Below are 26,700 nucleotides of genomic sequence, written 5' to 3' on the forward strand. Positions count from 1 at the left end.
GCCCCCCCCACCCCCCATGCCTAGAATGCACTTGGTCTCTCTGCTTCTTTTAATCCCTAGTTTTCTTCAAAGCTCAGCTTAGGCAACATCCTCAACATGAGGCCTCCCATTATCTGTCTACCTTTTAGTACCTTCTCTCAAAATTCCTTAGTTATTCTTCTTAATTGAAATGTACCTTCTGGATGGACTGTTTCATTTTTCTCTTTTTATCTTCAACACTTAGAAGAGTACCTGACACATAGTAGGCACTTAATAAATTGGGACTATAGGCTCATCGATTTAGAACTAGGAGAGACCTTAAAAGATGAGTCCAACACCCCAATTTTACAGATGAAGAAGCTGAGGGACAGAAAGTATTAGTGATTTGCCTGGGTTCTCACACCTTGTGGGGGGGGGGGAGGTCTGACTGGAGGGGGCCATTGCTCAGAACTCAAGTCTTTCTGACTCCAGGCCCAGTGTTCTATCCCCTAGACCACGTTGCCCAAGGGGAAGGATCTTAAGTGAGAGAACCCGAAGAACTCTACCATAGAAGGTCGAGAATCATAACTGCGGCATTCTAGAAACAACTGAGTGTACCTTATCTTGCAGCTGATAATCAATAGTTGAGTAAGCCAGGGATTTCTTTATCTGACCTGACTGGGGTAGAGAGGGGGAGGATATTGAAGAATGGCCAAAGAAATCTATCCGTTTTCACAGCTGGGAAAGGAGTGATTTGTTTTCAGTGCAGAGAGTCCAAGTAAGTATTGCAAGAGGAAGGATGACTGGGTTTGCAGTGAATGCCCTGAAGACTTATTTGGCAGCTTTCTTCCTCCCTTTCCCTTGCTTTTTGGCTCAATCAGTTAGGAAATCCTGGCTGCCATACTGTAACTACTAGGTCACACCGCATTCCATTTAAAAAACAAGTTCATACACACGTACGTACATGCGCGCGCGCGCGCGTGCACACACACACACATCAGGAAAACGGGAGGCAATTTGTTGGGAGTGTGTTATACCCCATAAAAGGAAGAAATTGGTAAATTGGATTACAGTCAATTACTTGTGGCTATCATTTGTATGAATTTGTCTACAACCCTGTAGGTCAGTAACTTGTTGCCTCATTTGTGGAAAGGGTGAAGCCATTTATTTAAAGCATGTTATCATCTTAATCCTTCATGAAAAGACTTATTGTAAGGCAAATTAATTTACTGGGTCTTTAAAAGGTTAGTCATTAAAGGGCTCTTTTCTCCAGTTATTTGCAGAAAGGAAGATGATCATAGACTAGAAGGTATGATAGAATCAATATGGTCCAACCCCTTTATTTTAGAGATATAGAAATTATAAAATGGTGAAGAAACTCTGAATCAATCGATGTGGGGGGAGAAGAGGAGAGTAAACGTCATCAGTGGGGTTTGAACCCAGCTTCTTTGATTCAAGAGCCAAGGTGTTCACTGGCTGTTGTTCAGTCATTTTCAATTGTGTTCAGCTCTTTATGACCCCATTTGGGATTTTCTTGGCAGAGATACTTTAGTGCCATTTCCTCCTCCAGCTCATTTTCCAGATGAGGAAACTGAGGCAAACGAGATTAAGTGACTTGCCCAGGGACACATAGCTAGTAAGTGTCTGAGGCTGGATTTGAACTCAGGAAGATGGGCCTTCCTAACTCTGGGGTTGGTACTCTACCCACTGCACCACCTAGACACCCCTCACATCACCCGGAGACATCACACTCAACTGCTTATGAAGGCAAGAAACAATTTAAACAGTTGAACAGGATTTAGGAAGTTGCCACCTGTTACCTGAAAATTAGGATCACCTAAATTTATCAAGTAAAGAAGAAACACGGGGCAGGGGGAAGTCGTCTGTTTTCATTTCGAAGGGTTTAACCCTGGGCAAGTCACCTAATTTCCCCCCAGGCTTGTTGCCACAGCCTGGCTCCCTTTCCACAGCTCCAGGGGATTCCCAGTGAGGTGGAAAACTTGGCCAGCTACTGAGTTATAGTCTCGGCTCCCACACACACACACATACCTAACCCAAGGCAACATAAACCCAGTGCCAGAACTTCAGGCCCAGAAAATCTTTTAGGATTCTAAAGATCATAGCTTTAGAGCTTAAAAGAATCTAAGAGATCATCTAGTTCAGTCTTTTACTTTACAAATAGGGAAACTGCGGCCCATAAAGGTGAAATGGCTCAGGTTGGTAGTAAATGGCACGTTTGGGATTCAAAACCAAGTCCACTTTTTCTCTACTATACTATAAGAAATGAGGAAAGGGATGATTTCAGAGACACCAGGGAAGACATGAAATGATTCAGAATGATATGAGCAGAACCAGGAGAGCAATTGATACAATAGCAGCATTGTAAAAACAAACAACTCTGAAAGATTGAAGAACTCAGCTGAACCCAATGTTCATCCATGATTCTGAAGGACTTATGGGGAAGCATGTTATCCACTTCCTGACAAAGAGTTAGTTGGACTTAGGGTGCAGAATGAGACTTTTTTTATATAGAATCAATGTGGAAAATTTGTTTTTCTGGGCTCTGTATTTTTGTTACGAGGATTTTTTTTAAAATTCCAATGGGGAGATGAAAGAGGGCAAATTAGATTTTTCATTCATTGAAAAATTAAATATTTGTAAAAGAAAAAAAATGAAGTTAAAGTTTTCCTATTTCAGCATATTGCCAGTCTTCTTCCAGGGCCATATCACTTGGGCAACCTTTCTAGCCAATAGGCAGGAAGGAGTTCATCAAATCTAAACCAGGCTTAAATGAACCTCTCCCTAAAATATGTAGTGAGTTTTCATATTCTGAAGTCTCCAAAAAAAGAAAAAAAGCAGTGTAAGATATAAGAACAGAATGTTTAAGGGAAATGGCAATAGTCTTATAAGGTGTAGTTGGTCACTGGGTTTTATTGACAAACAGCCCATTGACTCTCCTCTAACAAATCAGCAGATAGATTAGCAAGTGTATATCCAACTTCTAATTTGCAGCCATATCTTTCTCATGGTTTTCCCAGTTCTGACTTTGATGGTGAAGTCTAAAGACAATCCTTTCCTGAGACCAATTAAGCATAATTTGTTAGTAGCTACCAAGAGAAGGAGAAGTATTATCTGTGGAGGAAAAGCTTTCATAAAGGAGACGATGGAAATTCTGACACTGGATTAAGGTCAGTTTTTGTAACATTAAATTATAATTCTTGGTGGCATAATGCTTTGGAGTCTAGTTAATTAGGTGAAAAGTAGAGCTTGAATCATTGAAAAAAGGGAAAAACGGCATGATCATGTTTCATGTTTAATCATAGCTGGACCAGTCTACAAGTACCATCTTTTAATGGAAAAAATAAAAACGAGAATTATTTCAGTTAGATTCCCATTTAATCATGCAGTGTATAGACTATTTAAAATTAGCTAATTTGGTCATCTGTATTATTAGATTTTACTCATTAATGGATTTCAGTCTGTTGTCAGTGTGGTGCTAGTGGGACAAGTTCCCTCATTTCACCTTTGATTAATGTTCTTTAATATAGTCTGGAGATTTCATCTTTCATTGTTAGGCATACACTTAAATATCTCTTAAAAAGCTAAGTCTTGGTTTATGGTCCCATCCAGAGCTAAAAGAACCTTTCCTCTCCATGCTCCTACTTTATTCCCAGTCACTTCTGGAAATCCCAGTTCTCAATGATTTTCCCCCTTTCCATTTCCACAAATATCCAGAAATCCTGGCTACAGGAAGCTTGTCATTTAAAGTGCCATGACTTAGTTTTGAAAATGCATTCATCTTATATCTATACAGCACCTAGTAAGTTATCTAGTTTACTTTAAGCAATCCAGAAAATTCAGGTCAACCCCTCTCCTTGGAGAGTTTATTTACCAGCATTGCCTATCTATAGATATTGCATTTGCTTTAATGTTTTTTGTCCAGAAAATAATAAAAGTTCTTTCTGCCACCTTCTAAGTAGGATATTTATCATGCACTAAGGTGCTAGTTTTAAATGTGTTAAATTATATTGCCACACTGAAATTCATTTTTTTTCTTCTAAATCTATGAGTGTCTGTACTTTGTCAGTTTCTGCATGTTTCCATGTTTGTCTTACTGCCAAAGCATGGACATTTCCTGGCTTTTGTTATCCTAAGGAGCACACTCTGTTTTAAAAGGACAGGGGTATAATAAAACGGATATGAAAGAAGGGCCAGATGACATCACGTAGAGTATTTGAGGAAGTCCACTATTTGGATGTTTATAATCTCAGCATGTTAGTTGTTTGTTCTGTGATAAGAGAATTTTTACTGTGGAGAGAAAGATCATAATCCTCGTTACTCAGACGGCATTTGAGTTTTTGTCTTGGAACTGGAGTTAAGGACAGAGAACCAAAAGTCTTAGACAGAATCCTGAGTCAGCCTGACTCATTGGATGACCTTAGTTAAGAAGGTCTAAGCTGGATGTCCACTGAATGTTAAGAAATGTTTTAATATTAAGAAGTGAAGTTAATGACTTTCAACCATGATAGAATGCTGGACCTAGAGTCAGGAAGTTGTTTTTCAGTCATGTCCAACTCTCTGTGACGCCATTTGAGGTTTTCTTGGCAAAGATGCTGGAGTGATTTGCCGTTTCCTTCTCCAATTTATTTTATAGATGATGAAACTGAGGCCAACAGGGTTAAGTGACTTGCCTAGGGTCATCTAGCTAGTAAACATCTGAGACTGGATTTGAATTCAGAGAAAGGAGTCTTCTTGACTCCAGGCCTAGCACTCTAACCACTGTACCACCTAGCTGCCCTAGAGTCAGGAATACCTGAGTTCAAATCCAGCCCCAGACAATTATTAGCTGTGTGAGTCAAGGCAAGGGTTTTCTTGCCTGTTTCCTCATCCGTAAAATGATGATAGTAATAATACCATCCTCCCAGGATTGTCAAAAGGATACGCTAGAATAATGTTGGTAAAGTTCTTTGCAAACCTTAAAATACTATATATTATTATGGTATATTTATTAAATGAATTATTCTGGAGAGATTAGCATTTTTTCTCCTGAAGATTTCATGTCACTGAGGCTTGGGGTGCAGGAAATTTATAAATAAGGTCATACTTCAAAGCTGAGCATCATGAACTTAATAAATGTTTAATAAAGGAATAATTAAATTCTGACTTATACACAGAAAGGATGAAGTCAAAGGTCTAAACCAGGGGTGGGGAACCTGCAACCTCAAGGCCACCCCTGGTCTAAACCAAAGACAATACAAAAAACTCATCACAGTAATGAAAAATATCCTCTTTGTTTGTGGAAAAACCAACTCTTTCCCCTGGGCATATATTGTGGGACTGTAGGAGGTTAAAGGTTGAAATAATCCCAGATTCATATGTACAAAATATATCTGATTATAAAGTGCTTATATACTATGAACAGTAAGTCTAATCCTTGAAAAACAATCTGAAGTGTGAAGTCACTGTGAAATTCTATAAATATTCTGTCTTTTCACAAACTCATAACATTAAGAAAAATAGAGAAAAACGTTACATGTAAATAACATTAGATGCGTAGCAATACTGGTGGCAGTAATAATAATAATCAATTTATAAGGTTTGCAAGGAACTTTGCTCAATATATTACTATTCAATAAGGAATGTAAGTATTTTTATGCCTGTTTTACATAGAAGAAAACTAAAACTTAAAGAGAGGGACAAATCAAAGACTTTGATTTGACTCTAAGACCAATGCTCTTTCTGTTACATCACTGGGTATAATGCCACAAACTTTGATTCAGCTGAAAAGAGAAAGCCTGGTTCATTGGAAGAAATCAGAGGTCCTGTATTCAAAGTCCAACTCTGTATGACCTTGGTCAAATTACTCAACCTCTCTTGCTTTTGTGGATTCATTTGTGAACATGATGGTGTTAACTAGGTGATCTCTAAGGTCTCCTTCCAGCTCTTAAATGCTATCTTATTTAAAAATACTCACATATCCCCACATATAAAGTTGTGAAACCCCTTTGTAATGTAATTCTGCTGAACACTGTGTTTTCATAGTGACTTAACAATACTGTTAAAACCTCAAAATAATATAGTAGCATTAGGTTTGGATTCTCCCATTGCTGGAAGAAAGCATGTCAAAAAATCACCTGTTTCCTTTTTCAATATTTTTCTGACAAATGTGTCTCATTAGGCTAATATTAAAATTAGTCTGTGTTCTCTGAACACACACCAACTTACATCAGACAGAACCAGAACAATAACTTTCTGGTTGGTGGCATGAAGTCTGGACTTTAAAATATGCTATGGACAGTCCCTGCAGTGGATAAATCCATACATAGATAATCACGTGGCACATAAAATAGATGCTATAAAATAGCTGTTCCTAATTAATTGGCCAGGGTAATGCATTTCTCCTATGGAGCCCACTGCTATTTGCCCTATTCCTAACCAGGGAGCCTTAGTATATTACTAATATATATAAAAAAAAACTTCTAAAAGCTGCCTGGCATAGTCGATTGTGTCCCCTATGTAACTTGGCTTCCAAGGTTGACACAAGAAAATCAGCAGGGCAGGAATAAAGAAAAGCTCAACCAGCATCATGGTCAGCAAGTTTCAAAAATTGACTCTAACCCTTGATCTGCATTTGCAGTAAAGACCCCATTCTTTCATTGGTCCCCAAACACCCACGTGGCCTCAGCCTGAAGAAATTTTTGATCTACTGAGAAGCTACCTGTCTCTAAAACTGTGCTTGTCCAGACATAACCAATCTTACTCCTCACATGCCAATATGAATGAACAACTTCTTTGCCCAGACTGGTTTTCAAGGAACCAAAACAGAAGTCTTAACTGTGTTATTAAAAAAAATGTGTTAATGGGTCTTCTCCTTCCTAGGATTTTGTAGACTCAACAGACTCTCCCAAATTTATAGGGGGAAAGGATAGGGTTATTTTTGACTTTTAAAACTGGACTAACGCTTCTTGTACAAGTGAATATTCTCCCCCCTCCCCAAAACATCCACTTTAAAATGAATAATAATTTCTACCCCACAGCCGCATGCCAACAATAATCATGAACATATTTTTATGGCCATAGGGTACCAAGAACTGACATGTAGTAGAAATAATTAAAAGTTGTATAGAAAGTATGTGAGGTAATGTGTGCATTAAATTATGTCTGATTTTTTTTTACCAGTTGCATAGAGGAATTAATAAACATTTGTTCTAAACATAACAAATGAGATCATCGAAAACATTCTGGAAAGCTGAAAGCTGGAATGGACCTTAATAATAATAGCTTACATTTATGTGCAATTAGAAAGCATTTTATGTATATTGTCTCATCTGATACTCAGAACAGCCCTATGAGGTAGTTAGAGGAAGTATAATCCCCACATTACAGAAGAGGAAAATCAAGGCCCATACTAACTAGCCCAAGGTCACAGGATTTGAACCCAGGTGTTCTGATTTGTCACCCTCAATCACTGGTATAAGCCTAAGGAAGCCTGTCTTTCCCCAATACCCTCAAAAGCCCTTTCAGATACTGTTTTTTCCTCTTCAAATCACAAAGTCTGCCATTGTCTGCATGTTCTGACTTCATCAGAAAGTTGTTTAGCCTTTCAAAATTGTCTGTTGCTTTGACTGGTCAAATTAAAAAAAAAACATACTATAGATGGCACATCTTTTTTATCTAATTCAGTCTTTGAGAAAAAAAAGTCAGTTCCTCCCAACTATAACATTCACCATCACCTGTTTTATGCTCTAATAATCTTTTTCCTCGGCAGCTAGGTGGCACTGTGGACAGTCATCAAGACTCGTCTTCCTTAGTTCAAATCTGGCCTCAGACACTTGCTAGCTCTGTGAACCTGGGCAAGTCACTTAACCCTATTGGCTTCAGTTTCCTCATCTGTAAATGAGCTGGAGAAGGAAATGGCAAACCACTCCAGTATCTTTGCCAAGAAAACCACAAACAGGGTCACAAAGAGTTGGACACAACTGAACAAAATCTTATTTCTAGGCCTTTCCTTTGATGTACTTAACCCATGGCTGATCCCCAAAGACTCACCCGTTCAGTCATTCCAACACCTGAGCAAATGTTTCCCTACCTGTTGGTTGAGCTGAGCTGACAGAGACCAATGAGAGTCAGTAAAAATTGGACACCTCTGCTTTGACTTAACTAGAAATCCATCTCTGATTCTTGAGTAAATTGGGCTGATGGGCCCACCCTTAACTTCTGAATGGGTGAAAACTAAAAACTACTTGCTAAATTTTTTTAAATGTATGAACATATAACATTGTCAATATATTCTCCTTCTTCCCCCCGCCCCGTTAATAAAACAATGCCATTTTATTACACAATTTTTAAAGTTTGTTTAATATTTTATTTTTCCAAATTTCATATAAAAATAATTTTTAACATTTTTTAAAAATGTTGAGCTCCAAATTCTCTCCCTTTCTCCTTCCCCTCCTCTCTTCCTGAGACTGTAAGCAATTTGATATAGTTTCCACATCTATTACACATTTTAATAAGAAAAAAAGGAGGTATATGAAAAATATCTACTAAGCAATCTTTCTCATTACATTTCATCAGGCTACTACCCAATTTTAGATTTCCAGTAGTTTTCTGTTGTCTAACTTACCAAACCTTGATACCATATCTGACTATTGAGGTCTTAAAATGATTTTCTTCCTCCTCATTCCTTGCCTTCCATATCTGACTATTGAGGCCTTAAATGATTTTCTTCCTCCTCCTTCCTTGCCTTCCTGCCACCTCCTTGCCCTAACTCTGCCACCCAGCTCACCTTTTCATTGACACAGCCACCTTTGTCTAGCCAGATTCTGCTCCTGCAGTTCTCCATAAACTACTTGCTAGTTCCATCCTTTTTGCCTTATTGTTAATAAATCTGAAATTGAGCCTTCTTAGAAATAACTGGATTCCTACTTTTTTATGTATGATCTTTTGATGAGTTTCCTCCCAGTTACCTCTCCCAGATGTTACAACTATTAATGACCAATGTCAATAATATTGGTTCATAGCACTCATACACGTGTGTGTGCGCATATATTCAAAAATCCCCTGTATTTGCAGAACATGGCTTCTAAAAGGCTGAGTTTGGGAATCCATGAGTATCTATCTCTAGTAGAGATATAGAAGTGGGAAGCAGGCCAAAGCTGGAGTCTGACCCCCTTTTTCATAGGGCAGGAATATATTCTATAGCTTATTTTCTTTTTGTCACTAGAGGCAGCAGGTACAGCAACACACTGGATTTGAGGTCCAATTACAATCTTTCTCTTCTTTCCAATTTGGGGGTGGGGAAGAGAAGCACTGGACTGGGGTGAATGGGATGAACCATATCTAACAGAACAAATTCTCATGACACAGCTCTGATAAGTTACCAAGACTCTAGGGAAAATTATAAAGTAGACATTGTCCTTCTGTGCATGAATGAGTAGCAGTTCTCAAGCTCTTACTTTGTGCTAAGCCCTGGGAATACAAATAACAAAAGGTGACAATCCTTCCCCTTTTCCCTTCTACCCAGCATCCAAAGACCTCATGTTTCTAGCCTCTAGGACCAAGGTCCTTTTGCCAATTACCCCTTGTTCCAAAATTCCCACTCTTTTTCAACAAGATGTTGATTTAATTGAAGTATTCGACATTAAAGTATGAATGACAGCTCTGCCCTCTCTGGAGATTTTTTCTTTCATCCTAAAGAGAGAACTTGCTTCTCAAAATGTATCTCCAATTAAGTGAACAAGTGTGGAAGATGTTTTTAAGCTGGGGCCTTCCGATACTCTTTCCTTTAGATATCTTCTGTCTCCAGAACTACTTCCTTGGGACTAAAATATCTGAAATAAACAAGGTTCTAGATTCTACCCATCCTGACCTTTACCTTTCCTGAAGATATTATACTCCACGGAGCTTGATAAAAGTAGAGTTCTTTCTAGGGGAGGCTATGCTTTGTCATAATGAATATTTTAGAGTTTGAGAGCAACTTCAGTACATGGGGGATTTCATTATATGCATGAGCGTGCATATGAAGAATTATTCAGTAATAGTTTTGAGCAAGTATCCATAGTACTTTTGTTACAGGTTGAGCTCACTATAAAGCCATTTTAGGAGAAGTGAAGCTAAAATAGAACTTACCCAATCATTCAGGAATTATATGAATTAAATTCTCATCCCTTTGTGGAATTCAGTCAATTCTTGCTAGTATTTTTGAAAGAAAAGCAAAAGATGAGCAGAACCAGATTCCCCCCTCTCCATTTAGATGGGTAGGGTAGGGGGTAGGGAGGAGAAAGGAGGTTAGGAAGAGAGAAAGATGATTCATGAGAAAAAATGTCATCAAAGCCAAACTTTTCATTTCAAAACCAGTCATTAGGTCATAGGCTTGCCCCAGACTATTCTTCAAAATCATCTGCTCCAGCCTCCTCTCTTCATTCAGGTGAACGTAATGTTGTTAACACCAAAGGCATTTTTATTAAGCAATTACTTAATAGAATTTTGGCTGTGTTACACACTGTAGAAAGAGAATTACATAGGCCTGATCTCTGTTGTCTAGGAGTATGTTATCCTTGACAGATACACTGATGCGGACATACATATAAAAGGAATGGAGAGAGTACAACTGAAATATTAACATGATACATGGATAAACAGTAAGGACTAGCGTTCTATCTAAATCATTCGGCTAAGTATAGCCATCAGAGTGAAAGAAAGGTTAAGGATAATAGATGCAAGTACCTGTGGGAATTCCACATCTCCTGAATAAAGTCCAAGCCTGACCTTTAAAAAGACATTCTTCTCTTCCTCCATTCCCCCTACACATGTTTTAGCGAAATGATTACTCACCATTTATTCTTGCTGTGTATTAACATACATGTACATTGTGGTGACCCCTCCTCTCTGGTGTAGTGAAGAAAACACCATACCTAGAGTGAGGAAACCTGGACTCAAATCCCAGCTCTGATATTTAGTCTAGATTTGTTAAGCATCATTTTCCTCATATGCACCACATATGCACCTTCCTTAAAGGGAAAGTTGTTGGGAAGAAAGCTTTTTGTAAACCTTTACAATGCTGTGTAAACATGAGTTACTGTTTGCTCAGACCAGTATTCTCTCCCACCAAATTCTACCTGTTGAAAATCTGTGCATCCTAAAAAGTTCACTTCAATGCCATGTCTCCAATGCCACCTTCTTTGAGTAACCTAGATAGAAGTGATCTCCCTGAACTGGCATTTTTAGTACTTCTTTTGGAGTGTTTATATTCTTTTACAGGGAATTTTTAGAGATTTTTGTATATGTATCATATCTCCTCTACTACATCATAAGTGCTTTGAGGATAAGAAAGGTGAACTATTCATCCTACTGTCCTCAAAAATCTTCTAAAACAATGCCTTTCTTTTACTTGTGACTCGGTTGGTTGGTTGGTTGTTGTCAGTCATTCCCAAAGAGGACCAAAATGACATCTCTGTGTTAGAGTCAAGTTACATGACTATGGCTGATCAGACCAACACAAGCTTGGAATGCTTTACTACAGGTAGGGCACAAATAGTCCACGTGAACATTTGGGGTGGATCATCTAAATTTGTGCATCTTGAGTTTCTTTTGAACTACCTCAATTCTGCTTTGCTTATAGAGCACAGCACCTTCTCCGATGAGGGCACACCATTCTGGGTGGTCCTTTGCCAGCATCTCTCGTGTCACGCAATAGGTTTCAAACTTCTTGAGAGAGACCCTGAGAGTGTCCTTGTATTTCTTCTGCCCACCACATGAGCACTTGCCCTGTGTGAGCTCTCTGCAAAATACCCTTTTAGGCAAGCATATGTTTGGCATTCGAACAACGTGGCCAGCCCATCAGAGTCATGATCTCTGCAGTAGAGTTTGAATGCTTGGCAGTTTAGTTTGAGAAAGGACCTCGCTGTCTGGTATCTTATCCTGCCAGGTGATCTTCAGAATCTTACTAAGACAATTTGGATGTCTTAGGAGGTTTTGTGGAGCAAGTGAATCTTGTAATTTTTATTTTAGTTTATTTTTTATTCTGAACTTAATCATCAACAAGTATATGTTTTCATATAAAAATAATAACTAGAATTTAAAATCCATAAAGTACTTTATAAATATTGTATCATTCTGTCTTCACAATAACTGTGTTATTAACCTCATTTTATAAATAGGAAGACTGGGGCAGTCAGGTTAAATGACTTTCCCAGGGTCACAAGCTATTAAGTATCTAAGCAGGATTTGAACCCAGGTCTTTCTGATTCCAGGTCTAGAAGTCTATCCAGTTATATGAACTATGAATTTCTTTTAAAATCAATTTAGTTTTTCAAGTATATATTAAATTCAATATTAATGGGTCCTCTTCTGAAAATGTTTTCTTTTGTGTTTTTTTCAAGTTTTATTGATACTGTTTACTAACTCACCCTGGAAGTACCTTGTCCCATCTCCCCAGTAGAAAAATAAGTTTAGTCAAAAAAAATCAATATAATGGCCTGTTATGATAATTAAGATGGGACTTTTTTTAGTTTTCTCTTTTAGAATGCTAAAGTAATCAAGTGCCTTTGATTAAGTCTTGCTAGGTGCAAAGCCCCAGGCCCACACCCTTTTGCTGATTAGGTATGAAGCCTTTGGGCGCTAAGAAGGGTATATATACTTGGAGGTTAGCATTTTGCTTTGGGGCTCTCACTCACTGGAAGAGTGTTGTGTGATTTGACCAGACAAGACTCTGGGTAGCCATTGCTAAGAGGCCCCCCGGCTTGAAAATCCAGATGTTGGTGCTTCTCTGGTAACTATGTTTGTTTTGATTTGGTGAGACAGAAATGTTGATCAGTTTCTATTGTCTCTGTAATTTCTGTTTGTATTCTCTCTGAAGTTCAGGGTGCTGGCTTTTCCTCCTCAACTAAATGAATTATATATGTATGTTTGATTAAAGTGAGATTGTTAAGCCCTTAAAGTTGCTTTCCTTAGGAAAGTAGATCAAAGAACCGGTGCTGGCAGCCCTTCTGTGTGCTGGTGTTGTCTTTCACCTCCACAGCAGCTGCTAGCAACATTGTTGTTACATGGCCATCTCTGAAGATATGTCTCATTCAAGAAAGTAAAATTTGGGGAATCATTTGAATTATAGTAGAGAATTTGAATTAGTAAAACAAGTAAAAAGATATTTCTCCAGAGCTATGGTGATACATTGGAGAAGATTCAGAAGTAGAATGTTTTAACCAGTGAAATTAGAGTACATTTGCCTGAAATCCATCAGTGAATGGATGGAATGAGCTGGGATATAAAAGAGAGGAATAAAATTTTAAAAAATATGTAACACTCTGGAGAAGCATTAAGTAAGGATCCTTGGGTGGAATCATTAAATGGTAGTGTTCATGCCATTCATTGACAGAGTTACTGAATCTGAAAGTGACTACACTTGTGGCATGAATTGGAAGGGGACATAGCTAAGGGGGAGAGAGAGACAGAGACAGAGATAGAGACAAAGACAGAGAGACAGAGAGAGAGAGATCTAATGAAGATAAATTTGCAGTAGTCTATCCAAGAGATGATAATTAGGTCCCACCAGTGGTGGTAGGGGACCAGAGGAAGAAATATACATAGAAAGTTGTCAAGAAGGAAGCATAAGAATTTTGGAACCTGGTAAAAGGGAGGATCAGAACTCAATCTGAAATGGAGGAATTTTCATGCAGAGCTGAACTTAATGTTTTCAAAACATTTGGAAAGAAAAAGAATTAGTTCTCACTTGGGATTCGCAAGACCATGTTTTAATTCCAATTCAAGGCCTTGGGAATCCCAAGCAGGAAGTAATTCAAGAACAACTTTAGAACAAAGTAGAATCCTGTTCAAAATAGAATTTGATTGTTGAAATACATACGTACACATACACACACATACATATATACATATATACACACGCATGTATATGTATATATAAAACCATGTCTGAGTGAGATATAGGTTGTTTTAAATAGATTTGTGTATAAATATATATGTATACACACACATATATAGCATGCATATATATGTATGTATATATATATATAAATAATTTTTAAAACACTGTCTGAATTTTGAGATGACTTGAAAGTTGGTGTTCTGTTTATAATAGGCATCCAAAGAGCATATATCTAAAGCAATGCAGTAGTTTAGGAATCAGACAGGCAGTAAGGCCAGCAAATACAAGGTACCATTAAAAATGAATCCTTGAAACTTGAGGCAGCTGGCATTTCATACAGGAAGTTTCTTAAATGCTTAAAGGTTTAAAAGTTGCCACTCATTTTTATTGTCGGCTTGTGTCTGGTGCCTAGAATCTGCCATTCTGATTGGTTGCCTAGTTTCAACCTTACTTTGATCTCTGCTACTTGTGCACTGCTCAGCTCATAACTACCAAGTTTCTGACCTATTTTCTCACCTTTGGAGTGTAACTCATTGTGCATAGCACCTCCACAAATTGATATTTTACTTTTACTGGTATGATGGTGTTTTTAAATTAATGAATTACTTTGTTGAAAGTTGGGAAATACACTGTTTTATATATCCCATATACTTATACTAACCCTAATGTATATATAAATTTTTTTCATAGTTACAATGATCATGGTTATCAATTCACCAGTCTGCCACCAAATTGCAACAATCCTGACCTCTGTATAAACAACTGGCAAAACCTGATTGCTTTTCTCATAATGGCCAGGGAAATATTCCTTCTTTCATTAATACTAAAATAACTGTCCCAGACTGTTTCTTTATAAGAAAAGTTTTGCATTAAACATTTTTTAAAAGGGCTGGTACAGAGAATGCCTTTCAGCTCCTTCCATGTCTCAACTCCTTGCATGTCTACACAAATTGATTAGAAATTCATATTGATCTTCTGTCTCAGAAAGCTGTGAGTTCAGTTATAAAAGGTCATTCTTAACTTCCAGTGCTCCTAAGCCTGTAATTCAGACCTTCATTCAGAATCTTTTTTACTGAGACTCTCTGGTCTGGGTTCCTGACCCCTTGTCACTCAGACCTGAGTCCTGATGTTGTTTCCCTTTCTAGGGTAAGTTCTTGATTTCTCTTAACTGACTTCCCTGGAATCTTGACAACGCTTGTGTAAATCATCAATACCTGTCTGTTCCTCTCTCTTCACTAAAAATACTTGAATTGTCTATTGGCTTGACTTACAATACCTACCTGCCCGCACACACCCTGTCTAACCAGTCTCTTTTCCCCAGTTTTCCTAGACAGCTCTGTCCTGCTGCAGCACAGGTCTTACTGTGACGATTAATGTTTTTATAGAAACATTATGTTTCTCTTTGTCAATTTGAAATTTGGAAAGCACCACTGTTGCCTGCCACACGTTGCCTAAAGAAGAATTAAAGATGGTAAAGTTAACCAGTAATTGCTTGCAAAAAAAGAATTTAAATATGGAATTATAAAAATACGTATCTTATTTTTGATGACTCAGATGAGATATATGAGAATACCTCAAACATAATGCCTCCTAGTTATGTCTGTTGCTATGGTGAGCTGGGAGGAGTGTGTTTCACAAATATTCACCGGACTAAAGTAAGTGAAGTCTTATAGAGCACAAAGTGTTATCCTGGAAAATTTTATTTATCTCAAAGGAGTGCTCACTTTTCTTTCAGGGGATGTTTTACATACCCCAATGGATATATTTATTCTAGGGTCTCCGTCACAATCATTGCTGAAATAAGTGAACTAAATAGCCATAGATTTTATCAGGAAGAGCGTATTGCTGTGTGGAATGACAAAGATATGCATTTCCTCCTATGTATACTTTGTATTATTAATACCATGTTTGAATTATTTCCTTCATTTTTAAAGCTGAGTGTGAGGAAATGGCTTATATTTCCTGTTTTGATAAACTAATAGAATTCTGCTAGGTACCTTGTTCCCGACTTGGCTCTCTCTTCTCTTGGCCTTGTAGTTGGATTAAAGGGAAAATTCTAGAAGGTATGGCTTCACTGGACATTTATGGAAGTCAATGATGTGTGTGAATCTTTTTACGTTAAATAGGAAAAAATGCTCACAGTCTTTTTTTTTTTAAGTTTACCTCATATGTCAATTACAATGGGTTATTTAGCATTACTATTTATAGGAGCTTTGGGTTAGGAAGCTGTGGGGAAGTTCCAGTGTCAAAATCTGTAAAACTTCTTTAGATAATCGCCTTTTGTTGGCTAGAGGTGTATTGGCATAAAAAAGACTGCCTTGGGACAAGAAGTTTCTTGGAATCAGTAGAGGACAGAATATTCTTTGTTTCAGGACAGATGAGTTTTGTTCTTGTATTCTCATATAAATTTGATTACGTTACACTCATTTTTTATGCATGGAGTTCAGAGCCATCACTAGCTATTTTTTTTCATTCATTAGCTAAATATACATTTTAAACTATATCAGCATCAGCATAAAAGTCTAACATCAATGGGTTTATTCTCCTCTGCGTTATAAATGTGTAATTCCAATAGACATTAATAGGAATTAGCATACAGAAAGGAAATACATTTTCGTGTTGCTTACCAGTCTGGAAACTAGTACTATAGCCTGTTTCATACTGTCATAAACATACAGAATAAGATTTGGAAGAGCTTTGACAGCCCATTTTTCTCTATTTTAGGATGGAAAGCGAGATGTCAGAGCTTTAGAGAGTTTACTCCACAGGTTTTCACAGCAGAAAGGGGTTCCGGAAGAAAAAAATGGCATCCCTTTCCCTGTATGACAGTATAGCCTGGCTATACCATGGCAATATGAAACCGTGCTGGATTTCTGAAAGAGGAATAAGGGCCAACAGCATATGTGAGGAGATACCCTCCTAGTCTTGCAGCTGCTACCACTGATCCCTACTTTGATATGTTATGGTCCCACATTTAAAGTGGCATAGCAAAGCTATTTTGCTGGCAGCCACAGAGGCCATGGGACCTAGGGAAGTAATTCCCCTTTGGAATGAGTTTTATGCCAAGTTCATGTGCAAATTCAAGGAGATAGTGTAGAAAAGGGCAGATGGGAAATCTTCTTCCCCACTATGCTTAGAAGAGCAGATGTTTTCTATTTTCCTAAGAATGGGAGAATAGAAGAAATCATGCCAGTGATCCAGATTATAAAGTCTACAATGTGTTTAAGGTCTGTGTGAAGAGATGTATTTTATTTGTTTTAATTTCATGATGCCAAGATTCAGTTAGAGCTCCAGGGGTAGGATTCCCACACACAAATTCAACCAAGTAATCCTTTGTCCAGTTTCATCCTACTTTGCACCTGGGAGCTAATATCTTCTACAAGCTAGTCAAGCAAGAAATCATTACATTTTTGTAGCAAATACATCTTATGTAGTTAGTTGCCAGTTGCTCTGAAGGTATTCAAGTCACATCTCATTCTTGGCATTTAAAAAAAGCCCAGAAACACTAGTTTACTAGCTCAGAACAGGATTAAATACTATATAAGAGGAACGGAATGGAGAAGTGTTCAGAAGAAAGCAAAGATCATAAAATCGTATATTTAGAGCTGGAAAGGGTGCCAGGAGGCCATCTAATCCAACTCCTCGTTGATGTTGCTGTTGGTTCATTTCAGTCATGTCTGAATCTTTGTGATCCCCTTTGGGGTTTTCTTGGCAAAACTACTGGAGTGGTCTGTCATTCCCTTCTCCAGCTCATTTTACAGATGAGGAAACTGAGGCAACCAGGGTTAAGTGACTTGCCCAGAGTCACACAAGTAAGTGTCTGAGGCCAGATTTGAACTCAGGAAGACTCACTCCAGACCCAGCACTCTATCCGCTGTGCTACTTATGACTAAACTGACTAACCTGAGGTACAGATTGACTCGCTCAAAATCACACAGAGAAAGAGGTGCTCTCTGAACCCTTGTTCGATGACTATAAATCTAATGCTCCCATCACTATATCGTACTCTCCCATACTAGTTTCTACAATACGCCTTGAAGCCTTTATTAATCACTTGTATTGATTGGCATGCTCACAGACTGCAAATTCAATAGCTTCGGTTTGGTGTCCCTGAACTAGTCTGAACCACAGTGAGGGAAAAGCCCTCGTGCAGATAGACAGTCCACGTGCCCTGAGGCTACCCAAGGGCTAGACTTAGAGTTGTGAGATTGAGTTAAGACTTGGTAGGTCTAAGGTCCATTTGAAAAAGTGTATTTTACTCTTTTAATTTCATGATGCCAAGATTCAGTTAGAGTTCCAGGGATAGGATTCTCATATACAAATTCAACCAAGAAATCCTTTGTCCAATTCATCCCAGTTTACACCTGGGAGCTAATGTCTCCTATGAGCTAGTCAAGCAAGAAATTATCACATATTTATAGCAAATACATCTTATATAGTTAGTTGCCAGTTGGCAACTAGGGACTAGCCCTAGACATGCAACTCATTACAGATATGTGACTTGTTATATTTTACTTCTTTAAAAGGGATTGCTTTTTCTCACACCATTTTGTCACTGGGATTTGTCCCTTCTCCTCCACTACAACTGCCACTGGTGATTTAGTCCCCAAACAATTCAAATGCTGATTACCATAGTAGACTCCTAATTTTCCTGCCACTGATCTCTCAGATTGTTCTTCTTAAACTATCTCAATCTTTTATCATCTAATTTTCCCCTCAGATAAAATATCTAGAACTTTGGATTACTCCTACCATCCAGTTCCTCTTCTTCTACACATGTGCTGCTGAATGGACAAAGAGGAAGTCACAACCCTCTTGAATGCATACATTATAAATTCATTATACAATTTCAACTGGACCCTTACTACAACAAGGCAATCTTTTTCTTCCCACCTTTCCATAAAAACTTTTCTAAACTTTCTTTCATCAAGCCTCCCACAGCTTCTCCTCCTCACCCCTCCCCCACCCCACTTCAGCTGAGGGTCTTGTCTTTTGCTTTATGAAAAAAAAAATAAAATCATTCAATGTGAGCTCCTTATTTTCCCCTTCTCTTCATCTCAAAATCTCTTGATATTATCCCCCACTATATTTTTCTTTCCACCTGTCTTTAGTATTGGGATGGCGCCTCTATGTGCCAAAGCCCCTTTCCTTGTCCTTTGCATGTGCTCTTGATCCCATTCCCTCCCATCTTCTCCACTAGATTGTAATTTCAATCATCTCCTCTCCTTTGAACTTTCAACCTCTCCTAATCAACTAGTCCCTTCCCTACTTCCTTCAAACATACCCAAGTATCCTCCATCCTTAAAAATAAAAATCTTTACTAGACCCTGCCATCACCTCAAAGAAGGGAATTTCCAAGTTCAGGTTCAGAGGTAGTATATTTGTGGATGAAGATAATAGCTAAGATGTGACTCATTTTTATTCAGCCACCTGTGGGTGGCTGAAGTGAGGTAAAGATATGGGTCACTGACACTGAGGAAGTGAGAGGGCAACTTGTTTGAAGGCATATCCTCAGTCCATGCTTTTGCACAGACTGTCCCTCATGCTTGGAATGGACTCCTTCCTCACGTCTGCCAAATCATCTCCTTCACGGCTCAGCCCAAATGCTACCTCCTGCATAGGGCCTCTCCTGATTCCACACATTACTCCTTCCCAAGATACATTCATTGGTATTGACTTTACACATATATTTTATTTACCCTTTTCCACCCCCATTAGAATATAAATTCCGCATTTCTTTTCCTTTTGTCACCAGTAGACATTTTCATTTCAAAAGCCACTCCTACTGATTTCAATTATCCTTTTAAGGTTACTTAAAAACACATACTAGTACAATTTCATTGAGAGTAGGAATTGTTTCATTCTTTGTGCTTATATTCCCAGAGCCTTACACACTGCTTCGCACGTGGCAGGCACTTAATACTTACTAATTGAGGAACTGACCAGTTTTGTGTCAATGTAAATTCCTTGAGGGTAGGGAATAGTTCATTTTTGTCATTGTAACCCCATTGCCTAGCACAGTGTTTGGCACATAGCTATATAGTAAATTGTTTTTGAATAAATGACAAAATATGTATCGTCAGCACTCAATATAGGAGTAAAAGTTGGGATAGAGAGGAAGACTGTGATTCAGGTTCTGAACTCCTTAACAAAGCAAGTGACCTAGAGGCTGGTAGATCACTATTACAGCATCATAAACAAAGTTGTATCAACAGAGTAAACCTCAAAAGAGGAGAGGTTAATGAATGATGGCAGCAGAAGAAGGGTCTGAAAGTACCAGTGAAAGAACAAGAAGTATGGTTACTCTTCCTCTTGCCCACATTTGTTGGGGCTTAAGAGAAGAAGCACCTAGCACTGCAGATGGTAGCCAGGTATGTGATATCTTTTAATGGGAGCTAAGACTCTATGAGTATGAAGAGATGGAAGATGTGACAGGAAGGAAGTATAAAAGGAAGGACCATTTTTTAAAAGATAAAATGGAGGTTCCAAAGGATACTTTGGGAGAAGAGGGCAGAAGAGCTGGCTGGAGATCAGTGACTGGAAATGTTGCAATTGGGTAAAAATATACAGCAATCCTGAATCACTGTTATAAGAGGAAGAGGAGGAAATTATTGATTAGCAATAGGATAGATGGAGTGCTTATTGAAAGGAGGTACACAAGCTCTAGGAGATGGTAGAGGAAAATACCCAGGATCTCTCACAGAACTCCCTATTCTGGTCTAGTTTTTCAGCTTCTCTTTTCCCAGTCTTCTTCTATTTGATCAAGATCACTAAAGATGACCAACTTTAGTGGTCCTTTATTTCTAGGGAAGGTTTCAAGATTCTTGGCTTAATTTGTACGTTACTTTTAGAACTGACTGGATCTTACTAGATTTTCTTTTTGTTTTCAGTAGATATTTGCTGATTTCCACTACCCATTTAAAATTACTTAAGACCACATGGTTATGTACAAATATTGGAATTTTGGCATTTGTTTTGCCTGGTAGGTGAGCTAGATCACTACGATTTCTTCACAGGAAAGGGGAACAGGACTACATACATTGTCCATTTGTTGTCTCTCATTCTTTAACCATGACCAGCCCACCTCCCTGTCTAGACATACATATTTAATAGTCTTTTATAAAAAGTTGCAAAGAGTGATATTTAGGCTTGATGAAAAGAAAAACATCCTAATAATTAGATTCATCAAAATTCAAAGGAATGCTTCAAGAAGTAATGTTTTCTCTCACTTTTTTTGAGTTTTTAACCGATTTTATTTTCCCCAATTACATGGTAAAACCATTTTTTAACATTTGTTTTATTTTTTAAAGTTTTGAGTTCCAAATTCTATCCCTCCTCTTTCCTTTCCCTCCCCTCTTCCTGAGTCGGTAAGCAATCAGATATAGGTCATACATGTACAATCACATAAAATGTTTCCATATTAGTCATTTTGTACAAGAAGATTCAAATAAAAGGAAAAGAATGTAAGAAAGTAAAAAATAGCATGCTTCCATCTGTACTCAAACAACATCATTTCTTTCTCTGGAGGCAGATAGTATGCTTCATCATTAGACCTTTGGGGTTATCTTGGATTATTGTATTGCTGAGAATAGTTAAGTCATTAACAATTCCTCACTGTACAATATTGCCATTACTGTTTACAACGTTCTCCTGGTGCTGTTCACTTCACTTTGCATCAGTTCATGTCAGTCTTTCCAGGTTTTTCTGAAATCATCCTGCTTGTCATTCTCTCTCATTTTTACATAAAGACTATAAGACCACTTGCCATGCATATTGTAGAAGAGATTCTAACTCATGCAGGGTTTGGTCTGGATGGACTTAGAAGATGCCCGAATTCTTAGATTCTTTGGTTCACTGAAAGTCTGACTTTTCTCCATCAAGCCAAATCCTTTCCTGAAATCAATCATCAATAAATACACCTGTATCTTATATAACATTTGCTGCTGGGTCAACTTTGAAATTGTAAAGATGAAAATCACCTGTAAGAAGCTTGCTTCTCCAAGTGTGAAGGTTCTGCTATTCTTCCTGACAACAACGGATCATTTATATTTCATATCTATTTTCTATCCTTCTTCTAATTTCATCTACAAACACTCAGAATTTTCTGGTTTAGCTGAATCTCTTGCTTAGCTCTTTGCAGGCTCTTTTTCCCCATTTTGGCTGATTTTGCTGGGTTTTGAGGTAACAGGGCTAGTTTTTGCAAATTAGCTTTGTAGGCATCTAGCTATAGTTCAGACTACAGAGCAGATAGAATTTGTAATGAAATCTGGTGTATATATATACACTGCCCATCTGCACATGAATGGTAAACTGTTGTTAGCCATCCTTGGAAAGCCAAAAATTCCAATAAGACTTTCCAGAACCAGGAAATGTTAGTCTATTATGCAAAATGTGGTCTGAGACCACATGAGCAGTCTGAAGGACACTAAGTAAACGTCATATGGAAATGGAATATGCCATTTTGGTCATGAAGTCAATGATCATCAGAATATCAGATCATGTATTTTTGTTGTTAAGTCATGTCCAACTCTTCATGACCCCATTTGGAGTTTTATGGGCAAAGATGTTAGAGTCACTTGCCATTTCCTTCTCCAGTTCATTTTACAGCTGAGGAAACTAAGGCAAACAAAGTTAAGTGCCTTGCCCAGGGTCACACAGATAGTTAGTGTCTGGGGCCAGATTCGAACTCACAAAGGTGAGTCTTCCTGGCTCCAGGCCCAACACTCTATCCACTGTGCCACCTAGCTAGTAGATAAGTCCTTACCTTATTTTTTTAAGCAGCTATCAGAAAACTCCTCCCTAATGCTGATAGAAAAACAATGATTTATTTTCTCTTGATCGTTCTGAAATTTATCCATTTTTGCTTGGTTAAGATGAATCATAATTTTTTCCCTGTAACATAATTTACTTCAGTTTAATTTTTAAAAGCAACTGTCAAGTGTCTTCAATGTGTCAGAACAGGGGCTTGGTCAGTGTTAAGTTATCCAGGGTTTCCCACTCCAGTGGAGCAATTGATCTGGAAAGGTTTCAGCTGCATGCAACAAAAGGAAATCCAAAAATATGGGCAGCTGGCATCAGGGACACCCAGAAAATAAGCAACAGGCATCTGTCTTGGCAGGCAGATGGATGAAAGTTGAGCACATTGTTGGGAGAGTATGACAGAAGACCATAGGCAAATATCAAGGCAGGCAGACAGTGGATTGCAGGGACACCTGGTAGCAAGTAGCAGGGCTCCAGACACGAGGATCAGAGTACAGGGCTGTGATTCAATGCCCCAAGAGGACTAATAGTGCCCTTCTCACTTCGTCTCTTGAAATCCTGCCAAACAAACTGAAATACTACCTCTCTGTGAAGCCTTTGCTGAACCAATGCCCCTCTGCTTCATTCAGAAATAAACTTTTCTGTTCTTGGATGTTTAATTGTAATTTATTAATATGTATAATTAAATTAATTAAATACATTAATTAAGTTAAATATAATTAATTAAATATAGTAATTAAATAAAATAATTAATATAATTAAACATAATCAAAAGGGATGTCCCTTTTGATTATGTTTAATGTTATTAAACAAAATTCACAGGACAAGCCCCTATGTGTAATAGGGTTATAGGGGTCTAGAGTCAACCACACTAACTTGTACATCACTCCTTAGCGTACAGCATGATTTGTTCCCATATTTAAATTCATCATCCCAAATTGTAAGGTAACCTAGGGTATTTCTGGTTATTTTCTAGTTATAACAATGTCACCATCTCCCTTAAATAATCGAGATTGTCAGAAGACAAAATAAGTCATTACAACAATGGTATAATAGTACCCTTAAAGGATGAAGTCTTCTTAGTTACTTTATACACTAAAGCCACCTCTGCCCTGATTTACTCACACCTACTCAAATCTTTCAATTATGGCCAAATACATTGAGGTCTAATCAAAAACCATCTGTGGACCATGGAACTCTCAAGTGGCAAGGATCAAGAAGGAGGCTTAGTAGAACCCCCTAGTGATATCACCTCTTTAATCATAGAGGCAAAGGTTATGGGAACTGAGAAAAATGTTTAGTGGTAACCCTAGGCAAAATAAGAAAGCAGGACCTCAAGAGTCAGATGCTATAGAGAAGAAGGAACAGGAAGTAAATCTAATATATTCTATTTTGGAGGAGAAGGAGGAGGAAATCTCTAAGGACCATTATTCCTTTGCCCAACCAAGGATATTTAATTGAAACCAAATGGAAATAGGAATCCCTCTAGCAATGAGCATGAAAAGATCCCACAGGAAAAATGAGATGATTAGCTCTAGAAAAATAGTTTTGTCAGCTGTACATTCTAAAGATGTAGGAAGATCTGAGAATTTTAAATAATAACTCTATAAGAATTCAGTATCAGTATCCATAAATAAGGTAGCTCTCTAAAGTGAAATCTCTTTTACAAAATAGGAGAGGAGGAAAATTGCATGAGAAAAAAATGTTATTAGATAGATTATGATTTCCCAGAAACCAATTTTTTCCTCTTAGAAGCTCAACAACCAATTGTTCCACAGATGAAAGCTCCTGAAATTGATTTTAAGCTTTACTTTGTGCAGATTGTCTAGACATCAACTACTGTCACAAAGTAGTTGCATTTCTACTGACCAGGAATGTCACAGTAGCTGATGGACTAAGTCTTTCCAGACATGCCATACTTCAAGCCTGGAGTATGACCCCTTCTCATTGCCTTCCAAACCCCAATGAAATCTTTCTCTTCTTTCAAGTCCCAGCCCAGATGCCGGCTCCTCCATAAAGCCTTCCCAGGGCCCCTCAATTGAAAATACTATGTCCCTCCTTAAATGTAAGTTCACCTTTGCCCCATCACGTTTTACTTCCTATGCAACTTAACATGCTAGAGATAGTTTATTTGGGTTTTATTATGAATCTTTATTTTGCCAGTTCCTATCACATAGTAGTATACTCTTAATAAATGTATGTCAATAAGACATTCAATAAACATTTAATAAGCAGTTACTAAGTGCTAAATGCTGGGGATACAAAGGTCAAAAATACTAACAAGACCATGGAGACTGGGAACCCCATTACGGCTTCTACAGACACAGTAGGTCCTTTTCCCAAGTTCACTTGCAAAGGGGAAAAAAAATTCTCACTGTGATGGACTGCAACACAAGGTACCCAGAGGCAGTATCACTGGCCCCCATTGTTGCCCAGAGAATGGCCAAAACTCGTAAGTATATTTTAATTTTTTATTTTAATTTTCCACCTGAGGTCCTGAATCCAATAGTACAAACTTCCACACAAAAGCAATGTAGTGCCCATGGAAATGCATAGGGTCTAACTATCTCAAGACGATCTCAAGTTTATCCACTTCAGTGCTTCCAGCAGATTTAATTGGTGTTCAGTTCTGTTTCACAAATATTGATTGCCTGCCTGCTTTACATGAGGCTATGTCATACTCCTGAGATGCAACTTTGAAATGAATGATTAAGATGGGGATAAGCATCTCAGTAATTAAATATGTTATCGCATATACCATTTCCATTTAGTGAGGTCCGCTAGGAATTCGGTGTTCTTAGTATCTGAAGATGTGTACAAAAAAGAGGAAAGGTCCTTTAATTTTAATCAGAGAAGCCAGAGAAACAAATCTGGCAGATCAAAGAACCAAAGTGGTAAATTAACAATGTACAAGATGTCCCCAAAGTCTTAGTGCATTATTACTCTGTTAAAGCTCATGGTAACCTGGATTAAGCATAAGTGAAAAACTGAGTGAATTAGATGTTTTAGAGCAAGAACACTTTGTAAAATCACAAGTAATCAAGAAATTCTTTTATGATAAAAAAAATCATTATGCTATTTTTCTGTTTGTTTTGTGCACACATGTGTGTGCATGTGTGTGAGTGTGTATATATATATATATATATATATATATATATATATATATATATATATATATATATGCCTGTACATATTTCAATGTCCTCAGTATATGTCATATTGCCATATACAAATTGTCCATGTAGTTTATTTCTTTCACAACTAGATGACCACTATGCATATTTGGTAGTTTTTAACCAAACCACTTCATTGTATGCAAAGTGAATTTTTATAAAGAATTTTTAATAGACAACAGTTGTTGACCAATGAAATGTAAGCCTACATCTAATAACTAATTAGTATATTCATAAAATGTCATTCAGAGAAATTTCATTTAAGACAATTAGACATTCTGCTCTCAAATAAGAGCATTCTTTCTAGATCTTTTAAACTAGTTCCCTGATTTTCATTGAAATTTATGTAAATAATATGCAGTAGTCCACGTATGCAGGTTAGGCTTTTAGAGAACATCCCCCGAACCAGATTAGTTTCATACTTGCTCTGTAGCTAAGCCTTAAATTTATCATTTGTATAATTCATGTATATCATTTGTATGATTCCTTATCATTCCTATTATGTCTCCCTCTTCTCAGTATCTTATTTAAAATTTAATTGTAAAACATGTAACACTCCATGATTCCTTTTTGTCTTCATGACCCCTCTTTTCAACTGGGAGAAGGTTGTAGAACAAAAAAATACAGTTAACCTAATGAGGACTAGCACAACCTAGTACATACATGTGTTGGCGAGTTTAACTGCTCTGTTTAAAAGACAATAGAAATTTCAAGGTTTGAGGCAAGCTGACAGACACGTTGGGTCTTCACCATGGCAAAGCAGGAATGTTAGAAGGAGATTGGAAAATATATCTTAAATAATACAAATACAAAAAAGACCAACAAGTAGCCCTGTTCTATTCTTAATCAGGAAACTCAGAAAAAATTGTCGAAGATAGAGATGGTCAGTAATTTCTATAATCGTGTTCTCTCTTCACCATTCTCCAGGAT

The 26,700-nt window shown here is 37.6% G+C and overlaps 1 protein-coding gene across 2 annotated transcripts in view; it reads left to right on the top strand.

Moving 5' to 3' along the window:
* COL4A2 (collagen type IV alpha 2 chain) overlaps window positions 1-26,700 on the top strand; it is a 291,784-nt gene that overhangs the window by 52,839 nt on the left and 212,245 nt on the right. The window lies entirely within an intron of this gene.

Source organism: Trichosurus vulpecula, chromosome 4, assembly GCF_011100635.1.
Source record: "Trichosurus vulpecula isolate mTriVul1 chromosome 4, mTriVul1.pri, whole genome shotgun sequence".
NCBI lineage: Eukaryota > Metazoa > Chordata > Mammalia > Diprotodontia > Phalangeridae > Trichosurus > Trichosurus vulpecula.